General features: G+C 40.1%; 1 non-coding gene across 1 annotated transcript; it reads right to left on the bottom strand.

Moving 5' to 3' along the window:
* Nucleotides 1-3,816: 3,816 nt before the first annotated feature.
* LOC148564578 (small nucleolar RNA R71) lies at nucleotides 3,817-3,924 on the bottom strand. The gene has a single exon (XR_015884029.1). It is a non-coding gene; the product is annotated as a small nucleolar RNA R71 (small nucleolar RNA).
* Nucleotides 3,925-17,549: the final 13,625 nt, after the last annotated feature.

The following is a 17,549-nucleotide window of genomic DNA, read 5'->3' as shown; positions in this document are numbered from 1 at the left end:
GATTCAGAGGTTGAAGAAGGACTGCTGATGCTGTTGGATTCTGACCTCCCTGCACTCAAAATGGATTTTTTGGAGCTACAAAACTTAAAATGGCGCGCTTCTAATTGCATTGGAAAGTAGACATCCAGGGCTTTCCAAAAATATATAATAGTCTATACTTTTCCCAAGTTTAGATGATGCAAACTGGCGTTCAACGCCAGCTCTCTGCCCAATTCTGGCGTCCAGCGCCAGAAACAAGTTGCAAAGTGGAGTTCAACGCCCAAACTGGCACAAAAGCTGGCGTTCAACTCCAAGAATGACCTCTCCACGTGTAGACTTCAAGCTCAGCCCAAGCACACACCAAGTGGGCCCCGGAAGTGGATTTATGCATCAATTACTTACTTCTGTAAACCCTAGTGACTAGTTTATTATAAATAGAACTTTTTATCATTGTATTCGAAGTCTTGGTTACTCCGGTTCCCCTCTGGGGCCGAGACCAATGAACTCCATTATCACTTATGTATTTTTAACGGTAGAGTTTCTGCACTCCATAGATTAAGGTGTGGAGATCTGCTGTTCCTCAAGGATTAATGCAAAGTACTACTGTTTTCTATTCAATTCAGCTTATTCCGCTTCTAAGATATTTATTCGCACTTCAACCTGAATGTGATGAACGTGACAATCATCATCATTCCCTATGAACGCATGCCTGACAACCACTTTCATTCTACAATAGACTGAATGAGTATCTCTTAGATTACTAATACAGGGGACCGAGTCTGAGATATTGGGATCTTCGTGGTATAAGCTAGATTGATGGCGGCATTCATGAGAATCCGGAAAGTCTAAACCTTGTCCGTGGTATTCCGAGTAGGATTCTGGGATTGAATGACTGTGACGAGCTTCAAACTCGCGAGTGCTGGGCGTAGTGACAGACGCAAAAGGGTAGTAAATCCTATTCCAGTATGATCGAGAACCTCCAGATGATTAGCCATGCAGTGACAGCGCATCGGACCATTTTCACAAGGAGGAATAGGATGCAACCAATGACAAAGGTGATGCCTCCAGACGATTAGCCGTGCTGTGACAGAGCATTTGGATCATTTTCCCGAGAGAGATCGAAAGTAGCCATTGGCACCGGTGACATCCTTACATAAAGCTAGCCATAGAAAGGAGTAAGATTGATTGGATGAAGATAGCAGGAAAGCAGAGATTCAGAGGAACGAAAGCATCTCTACACGCTTATCTGAAATTCTAACCAATGAATTACATAAGTATTTCTATCCTTATTTTAGTATTATTTTCAAAAACCCCATTACTATTTTATATCTGCCTGACTAAGATTTACAAGGTGACTATAGTTTGCTTCATACCAACAATCTCCGTGGGATTCGACCCTTACTCACGTAAGGTATTACTTGGACGACCCAGTGCACTTGCTGGTTAGTTGTGCGAAGTTGTGAACCATGGTATTGGCATCATGTTTTTGGGCGCCATTGCCAGGGAAAGAAAGAGCAATGAATTTTACATAATCAAAGTGTAATCACAATTTCGTCCACCAAGTTTTTGGCGCCGTTGCCGGGGATTGTTCGAGTTTGGACAACTGACGGTTCATCTTGTTGCTCAGATTAGGTAATTTTCTTTTTGTTTTATTTTCAAAAATTCTTCAAAAATCTTTCAAAAATTTCTTATCTGTTTTCGAAAAAAAAAATGTGTTTTCAAAAATATATTTTTCTTCAGAATTTTTAAGAATGAATTCTAGTGTTTCATGAAGCATGTAAAGCCATGTCTAAATTCATTTGGACTGAGGCTTCCAATTTGTTATCAAGAGCAAGCTAGTTGTTGCTAATCCACCTGCTACTGTTCCTGATTTACATACTAAAGCTTGGCTGGCTATTAAGCCATGCCTGACCCTTTGATTGGAGCTTTAGACTAAAGAGCATAAGATTCCTGGAATTCATATTAAAAATTTTGGAATCCTTATTTTTCTTTTTTTTTTTTTCAAAATGATTTTCGAAAAAAATTAAAAGAAAATACAAAAAATTCATAAAATCATAAAAATCAAAAATATTTTTCATGTTTCTTGTTTGAGTCTTGAGTCATGTTATAAGTTTGGTGTCAATTGCATGTGCATCTTGCATTTTTTCGAAAATAATCATGCATTCATAGTGTTCTTCATGATCTTCAAGTTGTTCTTGGTAAGTCTTCTTGTTTGATCTTTGCATTTGCATGTTTTGTGTCTTTTCTTGTTTTTCATATGCATTCTTGAATTCTTAGTGTTTAAGCATTAAAGAATTCTAAGTTTGGTGTCTTGTATGTTTTCTTTGCATTAAAAATTTTTCAAAAATATGTTCTTGATGTTCATCATGATCTTCATAGTGTTCTTGCATGCATTCCTTGTTTTGATTCAAAAATAAAAGAGAAAAACATGAAAATGATGTTTTAATTTTTCTCTCTCATCATAAAAATTCAAAAATAAAAAAAATATCTTTCCCTTTTTCTCTCATCAAATTCGAAAATTTGGATTGACTTTTTCAAAAATTTTTAAAATCAAGTTGTTTCTTATGAGTCAAATCAAAATTTCAATTTGAAAATCTTATCTTTTTCAAAATCTTTTTCAAAAATCAAATCTTTTTCAAATTTCTTAGTTATTTTCGAAAATTCCAAAAATATTTTTCAAAAATCTTTTTCTTATTTTTATATCAAATTTTCGAAAATAACAATAACAATTAATGTTTTGATTCAAAAATTTTGAGTTTATTACTTACTTGTTAAGAAAGATTCAAACTTTAAGTTCTAGAATCATATCTTGTGATTTCTTGTGAATCAAGTCATTAATTGTGATTTTCAAAATCAAATCTTTTTCAAAAACTAATTTCTCTCATATCTTTTCAAAAATATCTTCTTCTCTTACCTTTTCAAAAATTTGATTTCAAAATATCTTTTCTAACTTCTTATCTTCTTATCTTTTTAAAATTGATTTTCAAAATTTGTTTCAACTAACTAACTAACTTTTTGTTTGTTTCCTATCTTTTTCAAAACCACCTAACTAACTCTCTCTATCTAATTTTCGAAAATATCTTCCCTCTTTTTCAAAAATTCTTTTTAATTAACTAATTATTTTAATTTTTTTATTTTAATTTTTGAAAAAAAAATCACTAACCATTTTTCAAAAACAATTTTCGAAAATTCCCTCTCTCTCTTTTCTTCTCCTTTTCTTCCACTCACCTAAAGGGAACCTCTATACTTGGGTAAAAAGGATCCCTATTATTATTATTTTTCTGTGCCCTCTTCTTTGTCATATGAGCAGGAGCAAGGACAAGAACATCCTTGTTGAAGCAGATCCAGAACATGAAAGGACTCTGAAGAGGAAACTAAGAGAAGCTAAATTACAAACTATCCAGCAAGCACCTGTCAGAAATTTTCGAACAGGAAGAGGAGATGGCAGCCGAAAATAATAATAATGCAAGGAGGATGCTTGGTGACTTTACTGCACCTAATTCCAATTTACATGGAAGAAGCATCTCCATTCCTGTCATTGGAGCAAACAATTTTGAGTTGAAACCTCAATTAGTTTCTCTGATGCAGCAGAACTGCAAGTTTCATGGACTTCCATCTGAAGATCCTTTTCAGTTCTTAACTGAATTCTTGCAGATCTGTGATACTGTTAAGACTAATGGAGTAGATCCTGAAGTCTACAGGCTCATGCTTTTCCCTTTTGCTGTAAGAGACAGAGCTAGAATATGGTTGGACTCCCAACCTAAGGATAGCCTGAACTCTTGGGATAAGCTGGTCAAGGCTTTCTTAGTCAAGTTCTTTCCTCCTCAAAAGCTGAGTAAGCTTAGAGTGGATGTTCAGACCTTCAGACAGAAAGAAGGTGAATCCCTCTATGAAACTTGGGAGAGATACAAAGAACTAACCAAAAAGTGTCCTTCTAACATGCTTTCAGAATGGACCATCCTGGATATATTCTATGATGGTCTGTCTGAATTAGCTAAGATGAAATTAGATACTTCTGCAGGTGGATCCATTCACCTAAAGAAAACGCCTGCAGAAGCTCAAGAACTCATTGACATGGTTGCTAATAACCAGTTCATGTACACTTCTGAGAGGAATCCTGTAAATAATGGGACGCCTATGAAGAAAGGAGTTCTTGAAATTGATACTCTGAATGCCATATTGGCTCAGAATAAAATATTGACTCAGCAAGTCAATATAATTTCTCAGAGCCTGAATGGAATGCAAGCTGCATCCAACAGTACTCAAGAGGCATCTTCTGAAGAAGAAGGTTATGATCCTGAGAACCCTGCAATAGCAGAGGTAAATTATATGGGTGAACCTTATGGAAACACATATAATCCATCATGGAGAAATCACCCAAATCTCTCATGGAAGGATCAAAAGCCTCAACAAGGCTTTAATAATGGTGGAAGAAACAGGTTTAGCAATAGCAAGCCTTTTCCATCATCCACTCAGCAACAGACAGAGAATTCTGAGCAGAATCCATCTAGCTTAGCAAATTTAGTCTCTGATCTATCTAAGGCCACTGTAAGTTTCATGAATGAAACAAGGTCTTCCATTAGAAATTTGGAAGCACAAGTAGGCCAGCTGAGTAAAAGGATCACTGAAATCCCTCCTAGTACTCTCCCAAGCAATACAGAAGAGAATCCAAAAGGAGAGTGCAAGGCCATTGACATAAGCACCATGGCCGAACCTGTAAGGGAAGGAGAGGACGTGAATCCCAAGGAGGAAGACCTCCTGGGACGTCCAGTGATCAATAAGGAGCTTCCCTCTGAGGAACCAAAGGAGTCTGAGACTTATCTAGAGACCATAGAGATTCCATTGAACCTCCTTATGCCATTCATGAGCTCTGATGAGTATTCCTCTTCTGAAGAGAATGAGGATGTTACTGAAGAGCAAGCTGCCAAGTTCCTTGGTGCAATCATGAAGCTAAATGCCAAATTATTTGGTATAGAAATTTGGGAAGATGAACCTCCCTTGTTCACCAATGAACTAAGTGATCTGGATCAACTGACATTGCCTCAGAAGAGACAGGATCCTGGAAAGTTCATAATACCTTGTACCATAGGCACCATGAGCTTTAAGGCTCTGTGTGACCTTGGTTCAGGAATAAACCTCATGCCCCTCTCTGTAATAGAGAAACTGGGAATCTATGGGGTGCAAGCTGCTAAAATCTCATTAGAGATGGCAGACAATTCAAGAAAACAGGCTTATGGACAAGTAGAGGACGTGTTAGTAAAGGTTGAAGGCCTTTACATCCCTGCTGATTTCATAGTCCTGGATACTAGAAAGGACGAGGATGAATCCATCATCCTAGGAAGACCTTTCCTAGCCACAGCAAGAGCTGTAATTGATGTGGACAGAGGAGAATTGATCCTTCAATTAAATGAGGACAACCTTGTGTTTATAACTCAAGGATCTCTCTCTGCATCCATGGAGAGGAAGCATAAAAAGCTTCTCTCAAAGCAGAGTCAAACAAAGCCCCCACAGTCAAACTCTAAGTTTGGTGTTGGGAGGCCACAACCAAACTCTAAGTTTGGTGTCAAACCCCCATATCCAAACTCTAAGTTTGGTGTTGGGAGGTTTCAAAAAAGCTCTGCACATCTGTGAGGCTCCATGAAAGCCCACTGTCAAGCTATTGACATTAAAGAAGCGCTTGTTGGGAGGCAACTCAATTTTTATTTATCTAACTATATTTTTCTTAGTTATATGTCTTTATAGGTTCATGATCATATGGAGTCACAAAATAAATATAAAAATTGAAAACGGAATCAAAAACAGCAGAAGAAAAATCACACCCTGGAGGAAGCATCTGCATGGCGTTCAACGCCAGAACAGAGCATGGTTCTGGCGCTGAACGCCCAAAATGGGCAGTATCTGGGTGCTGAACGCCCAAAATGGGCATCATCTGGGCGCTGAACGCCAGAATTGCACCCTGGAGAGGAGCTGGCCCTGAACGCCCAGAACAAGCATGGTTCTGGCGTTCAACGCCAGAAATGGGCAACAAATGGGCGTTGAACGCCCAAAATGGGCACCAACCTGGCGCTGAACACCCAGAGTTGTGTGCTAGGGAATTTTACATGCCTAATTTGGTGCAAGGTTATAAATCCTTGAACACCTCAGGATCTGTGGACCCCACAGGATCCCCACATACCTCCACTCACCTTACCTCCTCATAATCCTATATCACCCTCTCTCTCCATTCATAATAATCCCTTCTGTTTTCCATTTACCACTCACATCCATACACCCCACCTACCTTTAAAATTCAAAATCTCTTTTCCCACCCAATCCCACCCATATGGCCGAATACACACATCCCTCCATCTCCTCCATATCTTCTTCTTCTTCATCTATTCTTTCTTCTCTTGCTCGAGGGCGAGCAAAATTCTAAGTTTGGTGTGGTAAAAGCATAAGCTTTTTGTTTTTCCATTACTATTGATGGCACCTAAGACCGGAGAATTCTCTAGAAAAGGGAAAGGGAAGACAAAATCTTCCACCTCCGAGTCATGGGAGATGGAAAGGTTCATTTCCAAAGCCCATCAAGACCACTTCTATGATGTTGTGGCCAAGAAGAAGGTGATCCCCGAGGTCCCTTTCAAACAAAAGAAATGAGTATCCGGAGATCCGACATGAAATTCAAAGAAGAGGTTGGGAAGTTCTAACAAATCCCATCCAACAAGTCGGCAACCTAATGGTTCAAGAGTTCTATGCCAATGCATGGATCACTAGGAACCATGATCAAAGTAAGAACCCGAACCCAAAGAATTATCTCACCATGGTTCGGGGGAAATACTTAGATTTTAGTCCGGAAAATGTGAGGTTGGCGTTCAACTTGCCAAACATGGAAGAGAACGCACGCCTCTACACAAGGAGAGTCAACTTTGATCAAAGGTTGGACCAAGTCCTCATGGACATATGTGTAGAAGGAGCTCAATAGAAGATTGACTCCAAAGGCAAGCCGGTTCAACTAAGAAGACTGGACCTCAAGCCTGTGGCTAGAGGATGGTTGGAGTTCATTCAATGCTCAATCATTCCCACTAGCAACCGGTCTGAAGTTACTATAGATCGGGCCATCATGATCCATAGCATCATGATTGGAGAAGAGGTAGAAGTTCATGAGATTATACCTCAAGAACTCTACAAGGTGGCTGACAAGTCCTCCACTATGGCAAGGTTAGCCTTTCCTCACCTCATTTGCCACCTATGCAATTCGGCTGGGATTGACATAGAGGGAGATATCCTCATTAAAGAGGACAAACCCATCACTAAGAAAAAGATGGAGCAAGCAAGAGAGCCCATTCATGGAGCTCAAGAGGCGCATGAAGCTCATCACCATGAGATCCCGGAGATGCCTCAAATGCATTTTCCTCCACAAAATTATTGGGAGCAAATCAACACCTCCCTAGGTGAATTGAGTTCCAATATGGGACAACTAAGGGTGGAACATCAAGAGCACTCCATCATCCTTCATGAAATAAGAAAAGATCAAAAAGCAATGAGGGAGGAGCAACAAAGACAAGGAAGAGACATAGAAGAGCTCAAGGACATCATTGGTTCCTCAAGAAGGAAACGCCACCATCACTAAGGTGGATTCATTCCTTGTTCTTCTTTCTTCTGTTTTTCGTTTTCTATGTTATGTGCTTATCTATGTTTGTGTCTTCATTACACGATCATTAGTAGTTAGTAACTTTGTCTTAAAGTTATGAATGTCCTATGAATCCATCACCTCTCTTAAATGAAAAATGTTTTAATTCAAAAGAACAAGAAGTACATGAGTTTCAAATTTATCCTTGAACTTAGTTTAATTATATTGATGTGGTGACAATGCTTCTTGTTTTCTGAATGAATGCTTGAACAGTGCATATGTCTTTTGAAGTTGTTGTTTAAGAATGTTAAATATGTTGGCTCTTGAAAGAATGATGACAAGGTGACATGTTATTTGATAATCTGAAAAATCATAAAAATGATTCTTGAAGCAAGAAAAAGCAGCAAAGAACAAAGCTTGCAGAAAAAAAAAAGAGAAAAATAGGCGAAAAAAATTTATAGAAAGAAAAAGAAAAAGCAAGCAGAAAAAGCCAAAGCTCTTAAAACCAAGAGGCAAGAGCAAAAAGCCAATAACCCTTAAAACCAAAAGGCAAGGGCAAATAAAAAGGATCCCAAGGCTTTGAGCATCAGTGGATAGGAGGGCCTAAAGGAATAAAATCCTGGTCTAAGAGGCTAAACCAAGCTGTCCCTAACCATGTGCTTGTGGCGTGTAGGTGTCAAGTGAAAACTTGAGACTGAGCGGTTAAAGTCAAGGTCCAAAGCAAAAAAAGAGTGTGCTTAAGAACCCTGGACACCTCTAGTTGGGGACTTTAGCAAAGCTGAGTCACAATCTGAAAAGGTTCACCCAATTATGTGTCTGTGGCATTTATGTATCCGGTGGTAATACTGGAAAACAAAGTGCTTAGGGCCACGGCCAAGACTCATAAAATAACTGTGTTTAAGAATCATCATACTGAACAAGGAGAATCAATAACACTATCTGAACTCTGAGTTCCTAAAGATGCCAATCATTCTGAACCTCAATGGATAAAGTGAGATGCCAAAACTATTCAAGAGGCAAAAAGCTACAAGTCCCGCTCATCTGATTGAAGCTATGTTTCATTGATAGTTTGGAATTTATAGTATATTCTCTTCTTTTTATCCTATTTGATTTTCAGTTGCTTGGGGACAAGCAACAATTTAAGTTTGGTGTTGTGATGAGCGGATAATTTATACGCTTTTTGGCATTGTTTTTAGTATGTTTTTAGTAGAATCTAGTTAAATTTACATTTCTGGACTTTACTATGAGTTTGTGTGTTTTTCTGTAATTTTAGGTATTTTCTGGCTGAAATTGAGGGACTTGAGCAAAAATCAGATTTAGAGGTTGAAGAAGGACTGCTGATGCTGTTGGATTCTAACCTCCCTGCACTCAAAATGGATTTTCTGGAACTACAGAACTCCAAATGGCGCGCTTCCAATTGCATTGTAAAGTAGACATCCAGGGCTTTCCAGCAATATATAATAGTCCATACTTTGCCCAAGTTTAAATGACGCAAACTGGCGTTCAACGCCAGCTCTCTGCCCAATTCTGGCGTCCAACGCCAGAAACAAGTTGCAAAGTGGAGTTCAACGCCCAAATTGGCACAAAAGTTGGCGTTCAACTCCAAGAATGACCTCTCCACGTGTAGACTTCAAGCTCAGCCCAAGCACACACCAAGTGGGCCCCGGAAGTGGATTTATGCATCAATTACTTCTGTAAACCCTAGTGACTAGTTTATTATAAATAGAACTTTTTATCATTGTATTCGAAGTCTTGGTTACTCCGGTTCCCCTCTGGGGCCGAGACCAATGAACTCCATTATCCCTTATGTATTTTCAACGGTAGAGTTTCTGCACTCCATAGATTAAGGTGTGGAGCTCTGCTGTTCCTCAAGGATTAATGCAAAGTACTACTGTTTTCTATTCAATTCAACTTATTCCGCTTCTAAGATATTCATTCGCACTTCCAGTATGATCGAGAACCTCCAGATGATTAGCCATGCAGTGACAGCGCATCGGACCATTTTCACAAGGAGGAATAGGATGCAACTAACGACAAAGGTGATGCCTCCAGACGATTAACCGTGCTGTGACAGAGCATTTGGATCATTTTCCCGAGAGAGATCGAAAGTAGCCATTGGCACCGGTGACATCCTTACATAAAGCTAGCCATAGAAAGGAGTAAGATTGATTGGATGAAGATAGCAGGAAAACAGAGATTCAGAGGAACGAAAGCATCTCTACACGCTTATCTGAAATTCTAACCAATGAATTACATAAGTATTTCTATCCTTATTTTAGTATTATTTTTGAAAACCCCATTACTATTTTATATCTGCCTGACTGAGATTTACAAGGTGACTATAGTTTGCTTCATACCAACAATCTCCGTGGGATTCGACCCTTACTCACGTAAGGTATTACTTGGACGACCCAGTGCACTTGCTGGTTAGTTGTACGAAGTTGTGAACCATGGTATTGGCATCATGTTTTTGGGCGCCATTGCCAGGGAAAGAAAGAGCAATGAATTTTACATAATCAAAGTGTAATCACAATTTTGTCCACCAATCACCGGCTTTAAATTCTTTGCCTCTTATGTTCCTATCATGCACGGCTTTCATTTTTTCCTTGTAAAGTCTAGAGTTCTCATAAGCTTCAAACCTCAAACATTCCAACTCCGCTAATTGTAGCTTCCTCTCAATTCCAGCTCCACCCAAACTCGGGTTACACTCCTTGATGGCCCAATACGCCTTGTGCTCTATTTCCACCGGCAAATGGCAAGCTTTACCATACACCAACCGAAAGGAATTCATGCCTATTGGCGTTTTGTATGCCGTTCAGTAGGCCCATAATGCGTCGGTGAGCTTGGCACTCCAATCTTTCCTATTGGGTTTCACAATCCTTTCCAAGATGCATTTAATCTCCCGATTGGAAACCTCGGCTTGGCCGTTTGTTTGTGGGTGGTAGGCCGTGGCTACTTTATGCATGATGCTATACTTCTTCATGAGTCCTTCCATTCTTCTGTTGCAAAAGTGTGAACCTTGGTCGCTCACGATTGCTCGTGGCGACCCAAATCTACAAATGATATTATTTCTCACAAAAGAAAGGACTACGTTATCTTCATCCGTCCGGGTGGGTATCGCTTCCACCCATTTGGACACATAATCAACAGCGAGTAGAATGTAGAGAAAACCATTAGAATTTGGGAATGGCCCCATGAAATCAATTTCCCACACGTCGAAAATCTCACAAAATAGCATGGTTTGTTGGGGAATTTCATCCTTCTTAAAGATATTACCAAATCTAATGCATTGAAAACAAGATTTACAAAAATGAGAAGAGTCCTTGAAAAGAGTTGGCCACCAAAAGCCACAATCTAGGATTTTCCTTGTCGTTCTTTGAGGTCCAAAATGGCCTCCTCCCTCGGAGGAGTGGCAAGCTTCCAAGATTGAGTGGAATTCGGTTTGTGGAATGCATCTCTGAATTACTTGATCTGTCCCACATCTCCAAAGGTATGGGTCATCCCACACATAGTATTTGGATTCACTTTTTAGATTATGCCTTTAGTGTTTGGAGAGATTAGGAAGGAAGGAACGAGATACTAAGTAATTGGCGATGGATGCATACCAAGGAATGGTTTCCGAGATTGCATGCAAGCCCTCAAATGGAAAAGAATTATTGATAGGAGTAGTATCGCCTTTTGTGTGTTCAAGGCAACTTAGGTGGTCCGCCACTAGGTTTTGCGTACCACTCATATCCTTGATTTCCAAGTCAAACTCTTGCAACAATAAAACCCATTTAATCAATCTCGGTTTGGATTCCTTCTTAGCCAATAAATACTTTAATGCCGCATGATCTGAGTACACTACCACCCTTGAACCGAGAAGATATGCTCGGAACTTGTCCAAGGCAAAAACAATGGCCAAAAGTTTTTTTTCGGTAGTAGTGTAGTTGGATTGGGCTCCATCTAATGTTTTTAATGCATAGGCTATGACATATGGATTCTTACCCTCACATTGTGCTAACGCGGCTCCCACGGCAAAATTTGAAGCATCACACATTATTTCAAATGGCCTACTCCAATCCAGCCCTCGCACAATGGGAGCTTAGGTCAATGCTACCTTGAGCTTGTCGAAAGCCTCCATGCATTCCTTGCTTAAATCAAACTCAATATCCTTTTGTAGCAACCTTGAGAGAGGCAATGCTACCTTGCTAAAATCCTTGATGAATCTCCGATAAAATCCTGCATGTCCAAGAAAAAAGTGGACCTCCCTCTCGGAAGAGGGGTAAGATAAACTAGATATAACATTAATTTTAGCCGGATCTACAGAGATACCATCTTTGGAAACAATATGTCCTAAAACAATGCCTTGTTTGACCATGAAATGACATTTCTCAAAATTTAAGACAAGGTTGGTTTTAGTACATCTTTCCAAAACTTTTTCAAGACTATCCAAGAAATGATCAAAAGAATCACCATATACCGTGAAGTCATCCATGAATACCTCCATGCATTGCTCTAGAAAATCCGCAAAGATGCTCATCATGCACCTTTGGAAAGTTGTCGGTGCATTGCATAAGCCGAATGGCATACGCTTGTAGGCATAAGTTCCAAAAGGGCAAGTAAATGTTGTTTTTTCTTGGTCCTCTAGAGCAATGTGTATTTGGAAGTATCCCGAATAGCCATCTAGGAAGCAATAATGAGACTTACCGGATAATCGATCGAGCATTTGATCGATAAACGGAAGTGGAAAGTGATCTTTTCTAGTGGCCACATTCAACCTTTGGTAGTCTATGCATACTCGCCAAGAGTTTTGCACCCGTGTTGCTATGAGCTCCCCGCTTTCATTCTTAATTGTGGTTACCCCGGACTTCTTAGGTACAACTTGAACGGGACTTACCCATTCACTATCCGAAATAGGGTAGATGATGTCCGCCTCAAGTAACCTTGTTACCTCTTTCTTGACAACCTCCAAAATAGTAGGATTTAATTGCCTTTGAGGTTGTCTCACGGGTCTAGCTCCCTCTTCCAAAAAGATACGGTGCGCACATACTTGGGGACTTATCCTCACTAGATCTGCCAAACTCCACCCTATTGCCCTTTTGTTCTTCCTCAAAATGCGTAGCAACTTCTCTTTTTGTTGAGGATTGAGTTCTCTTGCTATAATCACCGGAAACTTGTGGGCTTCATCAAGGTATGAATACTTTAAGTGGGGTGGTAATGGCTTCAATTCTAGCTTTTGCTCTTGGCTTGCCGCTTGAACTTCTTCACTTGGATCTTCACTATTTTCTTCAATCATATTTTTCTCTTCTAGCTTTGCACAATGCACTTCCGCCACAATGTTGTCAATTAAATCATACCGGAATACGGAATGGTTCTTCGGTGGGTGCCTCATTGCTTCTTCTAGACTAAAACTTACAACTCTCCCATCTATCTCGAATGAGTAAGTTCCCGAATGGGTATCCAACTTGAATCTAGAGGTCCTCAAAAATGGCCTCCCAAGTAGGATAGATGATGCCCTCTCGGATTCGCTTGGTGGCATCTCAATAATATGGAAATCAATTGGGAATATCAAACCCTTTATGTCGACCAACACATCTTCCACAATACCCGACACGGTTATTATGCTCTTGTCTGCCAAGACAAACCTAGCCGCCGACCGCTTCAACGGTGGGAGCTTCAATAGATGATAAATGGAAAGAGGCATAATACTAACGCATGCACCAAGGTCGCACATACAATCAATGAATTGGAATCCATCAATGACACAAGAAACTAAGCAAGGACCCGGATCAACACACTTTTCCGGAATGGATCCCATCAAAGCCGAAATGGAACTACCCAATGGAATGGTTTCCAACTCATGAATTCTATCTTTGTTCATACACAAGTCCTTAAGAAATTTCGCATATTTAGGCACTTGGTGTATAGCATCAAAGAGGGGGATAGTTACCTCCACTTTTTTGAACATCTTTACCATTGTTGGGTCAAGCTCCATACGTTTCTTAGCCTTTTTTGCCAATGTAGGAAATAGAATTGGTTGAGCCACTTCCTCTAAAATTTGCTCCTTTCTAGGGACTTCACTCCTTGGTTGTGCTTCTTCATCTTCAACTATTACATGTGACTCCTACTCTTCTTCAGTTTCTTCTATCTCAACTCCATCTTCTTCTTGAGCAACTTTCATCGGGTTAGGTGCCGTTGAATCTCTTTCCTTCAATTGCGTTCCAGACCTCAAGGTTATGGCGTTGATGCCACCTTTGGGGTTAGGCAAAGGTTGAGAGGGTATGGCACTAGAGGTTGATGCTTAAGGAGTAGGAATAGAAGGTAGCTCCATGCGAGCAATGACAGCTTGGAGAGTAGAAGTGAGGCCATTAAGACTTGAGTTGAGGGTGTTTTGGAGTTCCTTTTGTCCTTGGAGTATGGATCGGAGTGTGTCATCTTGATTTGGAGATGTGGAAGGGTAGGTAATTTATGGTGCTTGGGGTTGATTGGGTGAAAGTGGTTGTCTTTGAGGTGGTATGTAGGTTTGATAGTTTCTTCCTTGATTTGGTTGTTGGTTTGGAGTGTTTTATGAATAACGGTTTTGTGAAGTGTTGTTGTTCCATCTTTGGTTGCCTCCATTGTCCCTTCCTCCTTGTTGATAATTGTCCCGCCAACTTTGGTTGGAGCTATCCCTCCATCCTTGATTGGAATTCTTACTCCCTTGGCTATAGTTACCTCCTTGTTGGGGGTACCCTTGGTTATGATTGCTCCCTTGGTTGTGGTATCCTTGATTGGAACGTTCATAGTAAGGGCGATCATAAAAGTTGTGGGTAGCCGCTAGAGTGTTATCCTCTTGGAGACTTGGACATTTGTCCGTGTAGTGGGAGTAGCATGAGCAAATGCCACACACTCTTTGAGGGACCAATTGTTGACATTGTTGGTTTTGAGGAGAAGGTTGTTGTTGAGATGGAGGTGCTTGTTGATTCACTTGGAGTTGCTTTAGAAGGCTTGTCATTTCACACAAAGTCTTGGTAAGGGTAGCAGTCTCACCACCAGAAGAAACTTCATTTACAGCCTTTGGATGGTTGACTCTTCGTCTAGCTTGTTGAGTGGACTCGGCCAAGTCGGTAATGAGTTGTCATGCCTCCTCCGCCGTCCGATACTTTGACAAAGAATCGTTGCTTGAAGCATCCAATAAATTCTTATCTTGCTCCCTCATGCCTTGGCATACATAGCTACGCAAGACTTGAGTGTCAATCATATGGTTTGGACATGAATCAAGAAGTTTGCAAACCGTTCCCAATATTCATACAAAGTTTCCATCTCGCCTTGTACAATACATGAGATCTCCTTCCTTAGCTTGTCCGTCATTTCCACGGGCATGAACTTATCAAGGAATTCTCTCTTTTGCAAATCCTAATCGGACACAACATCACTAGGCAAGGTATAGAACCACTCCTTGGCTCTTCCCTCAACAGAGAAGGGAAAGGCAAACAACCATATAGCCACTTCATCGGATCCTTCCCGCTTAGTAGTCGAGCATACACCATGAAAGTCCTTGAGGTGTCTAATTGGATCTTGTGCGGGAAGTCCATGGAATTTTGGTAAGAGATTGATGAGAGCAGTCTTGAGTTCAAAATTTGTATTCAAGTTGGGATGAAGCACATGTAGAGGTTGGAGAACAAAATCCGGTGCACCCGCTTCCTTGAGAGTAACTCTTCTTGGAGCGGCCATGTTGTCAAAACCTAGATCAAAAGAAAAACTATTAGTAGTATCAACGGAAGAGTAATTGGTGCCTTCGTTGGATGACGATGATATGGTTGGTGAATTTGTAAGAACCTTTTCACCTTCCTCAAAGACCAACAGCCTCCGAGCTTGCTTAATATGAAGCAAGGTTCTTTCAATTTCCGAATCAAAGGGTGCTAAGCTCGGATTTGGTAGTGAACGCGTCATACAATGAAGGAGATAAGAAACTCATGACATCAATCGGCATCTAAACAAAGACTAATCCTAACTAACAATCAAACAAGAAAACAATCAATTAAGAGAGAAATACAAGTATTCACATATCAACATATTCACACTAACCAATAGAATGGCACACATAAGAAATTCTCCGGCAACGGCACCATTTTGATGAACGTAAATATTCTTATGCCGATTAGAAACTAGTAATAAATCTAATTCTGAGTATAGTCTAACCAACATACGAATACCGCATCAAACAATTCTAAAATCTATGACCGAGAGTATTGATCCCAGGTCGTTCTCCCTAGGAATTGCTTTAGAATGTGCATCATTGATTAGGAAAGCTTTTATGGTTTTGAGAGTTGGTGCAAGAATTCAAACTAGCAAGCAATCAACAATTAATGGAAATAAAAGCCTTGGACAAGGGTAAGCATTGGAAGTTCCATCATTATAGTTTCCTTCAATTATGATAAGAGTTGATTATTGCTTCACTTAGTTAACCCCCTAACAATGGAGGAAAGTCAAGTGAGAGTAACTAACTTGAGTCACAAGTCCTAGTCTCACCCTAGGGAAGTCTAGCTTTAGTGCACTCCAAGCCAATTAGCAATTCTCAATTCATAATCTACAATTGATATCCACTATTCAAGTGTCTCCAATAACTCAACCCCTAAGCCAAATGAGAGAAATCTACCCCATACCTAAGGTTGTCATTATCACAAACAATTGGTAGGCAATTATAGAAAACATGAGGCAATTGAGAGAAGAGAATCGAATTAAAGCTATCTATTCCAAACAATCATCAACAATCACACAATTGAATGAAACCTCAATTCATTAATCCACATTCAAAGTAACAAAGTGAACCAAATCTAGATCTAAGAAATTGAACCAAAAGAACATCAATTAAGAGTAGAAGAAGAGTAGATCTACACTTGTAGCAAAACAAAAAGTCAATTAGCAATAGATCTCACCAAGAATTCAAAGGAAACTTGCAATGGAGGATGAAAACCTAGAGAGAAGTTGGAGTTTCTCTCTCTAAAAATAAAATGTAACTAACTTCCTAAAAATATCTAGAATTATGACTCCCCTCTCTAACACCCCTAAGCCTTGGTCTTCTTAAGCTTTTCCCTCCAAAATTTGCTCCAAAACAGGGCTTGGAAATCCCTTGAAATCGCTGGGCACGTGTTTCATTTAAAAAATCATGTGCGCATATCAACGCGTACGCGCAGTTCACGCATACGCGTCCTTGGGCTCTTTTGCGATCTGCGCACAGGCGTACGGTGCGCGCGAGCGCCATAAGGGATATGGCCCAGCCATATAAGCGCGTCGGCTCCTCGCTCGGCTCCACTGCGCTGGCTCTGGATGAGAGCATCCACGCGTACGCGCATGGTGCGCCTGCGCGCGCATGTCCAAACTTTAATTCTTTGATTTGTTTCATGCTCCTTCCATTCATGCATGCTTCTTCCATTCCCCTTGGCCATTTTTGCCCTATAACTTCTGAAATCACTTAACAAACGGATCAAGGCATCTAATGGTAATAGAGGAGGATTACAATATCTCAATTTTGATGCAAAAGAAGCATATGCTCATCTATGAGGTAAAATGGGAAAGAGACACGAAATCATGCAGTTTTATATGAATAAGTATGGAAGATCATTGATAAAACCCTTAGATTTGATGCATGATAAACCCTGAAAATAGGATTTATCAAACAACCACAAGAGCAGAGAAAGGAGGTGAAGCCATATGTCCCTCTGATACCATACCCTCAAAGGCTGGACAAAGAGATCAAGGACCAACAATTCCCCAAGTTCTTGGAAATATTCAAGAAGCTAGAGATCAACCTTCCATTTGCTGAGGCATTAGACCAAATGCCACTATATACGAAATTCCTCAAGGAGCTCATCAACAAGAAGAGAAGTTGGAAAGAAAAAGAAATTGTGATCCTAACTCAAGAGTGTAGTGCTGTGATTCAGAAAGGCCTACCACCCAAACTCAAATATCCTGGGAGTTTCTTTATACCATGTACCAT

This window comes from Arachis ipaensis, chromosome B5 (assembly GCF_059453495.1).
Source record: "Arachis ipaensis isolate K30076 ecotype BB chromosome B5, ASM5945349v1, whole genome shotgun sequence".
Classification (NCBI taxonomy): domain Eukaryota; kingdom Viridiplantae; phylum Streptophyta; class Magnoliopsida; order Fabales; family Fabaceae; genus Arachis; species Arachis ipaensis.
The sequence above is the reverse complement of the archived record's forward strand: the minus strand, read 5'-3'. Positions and strand labels throughout refer to the sequence as shown.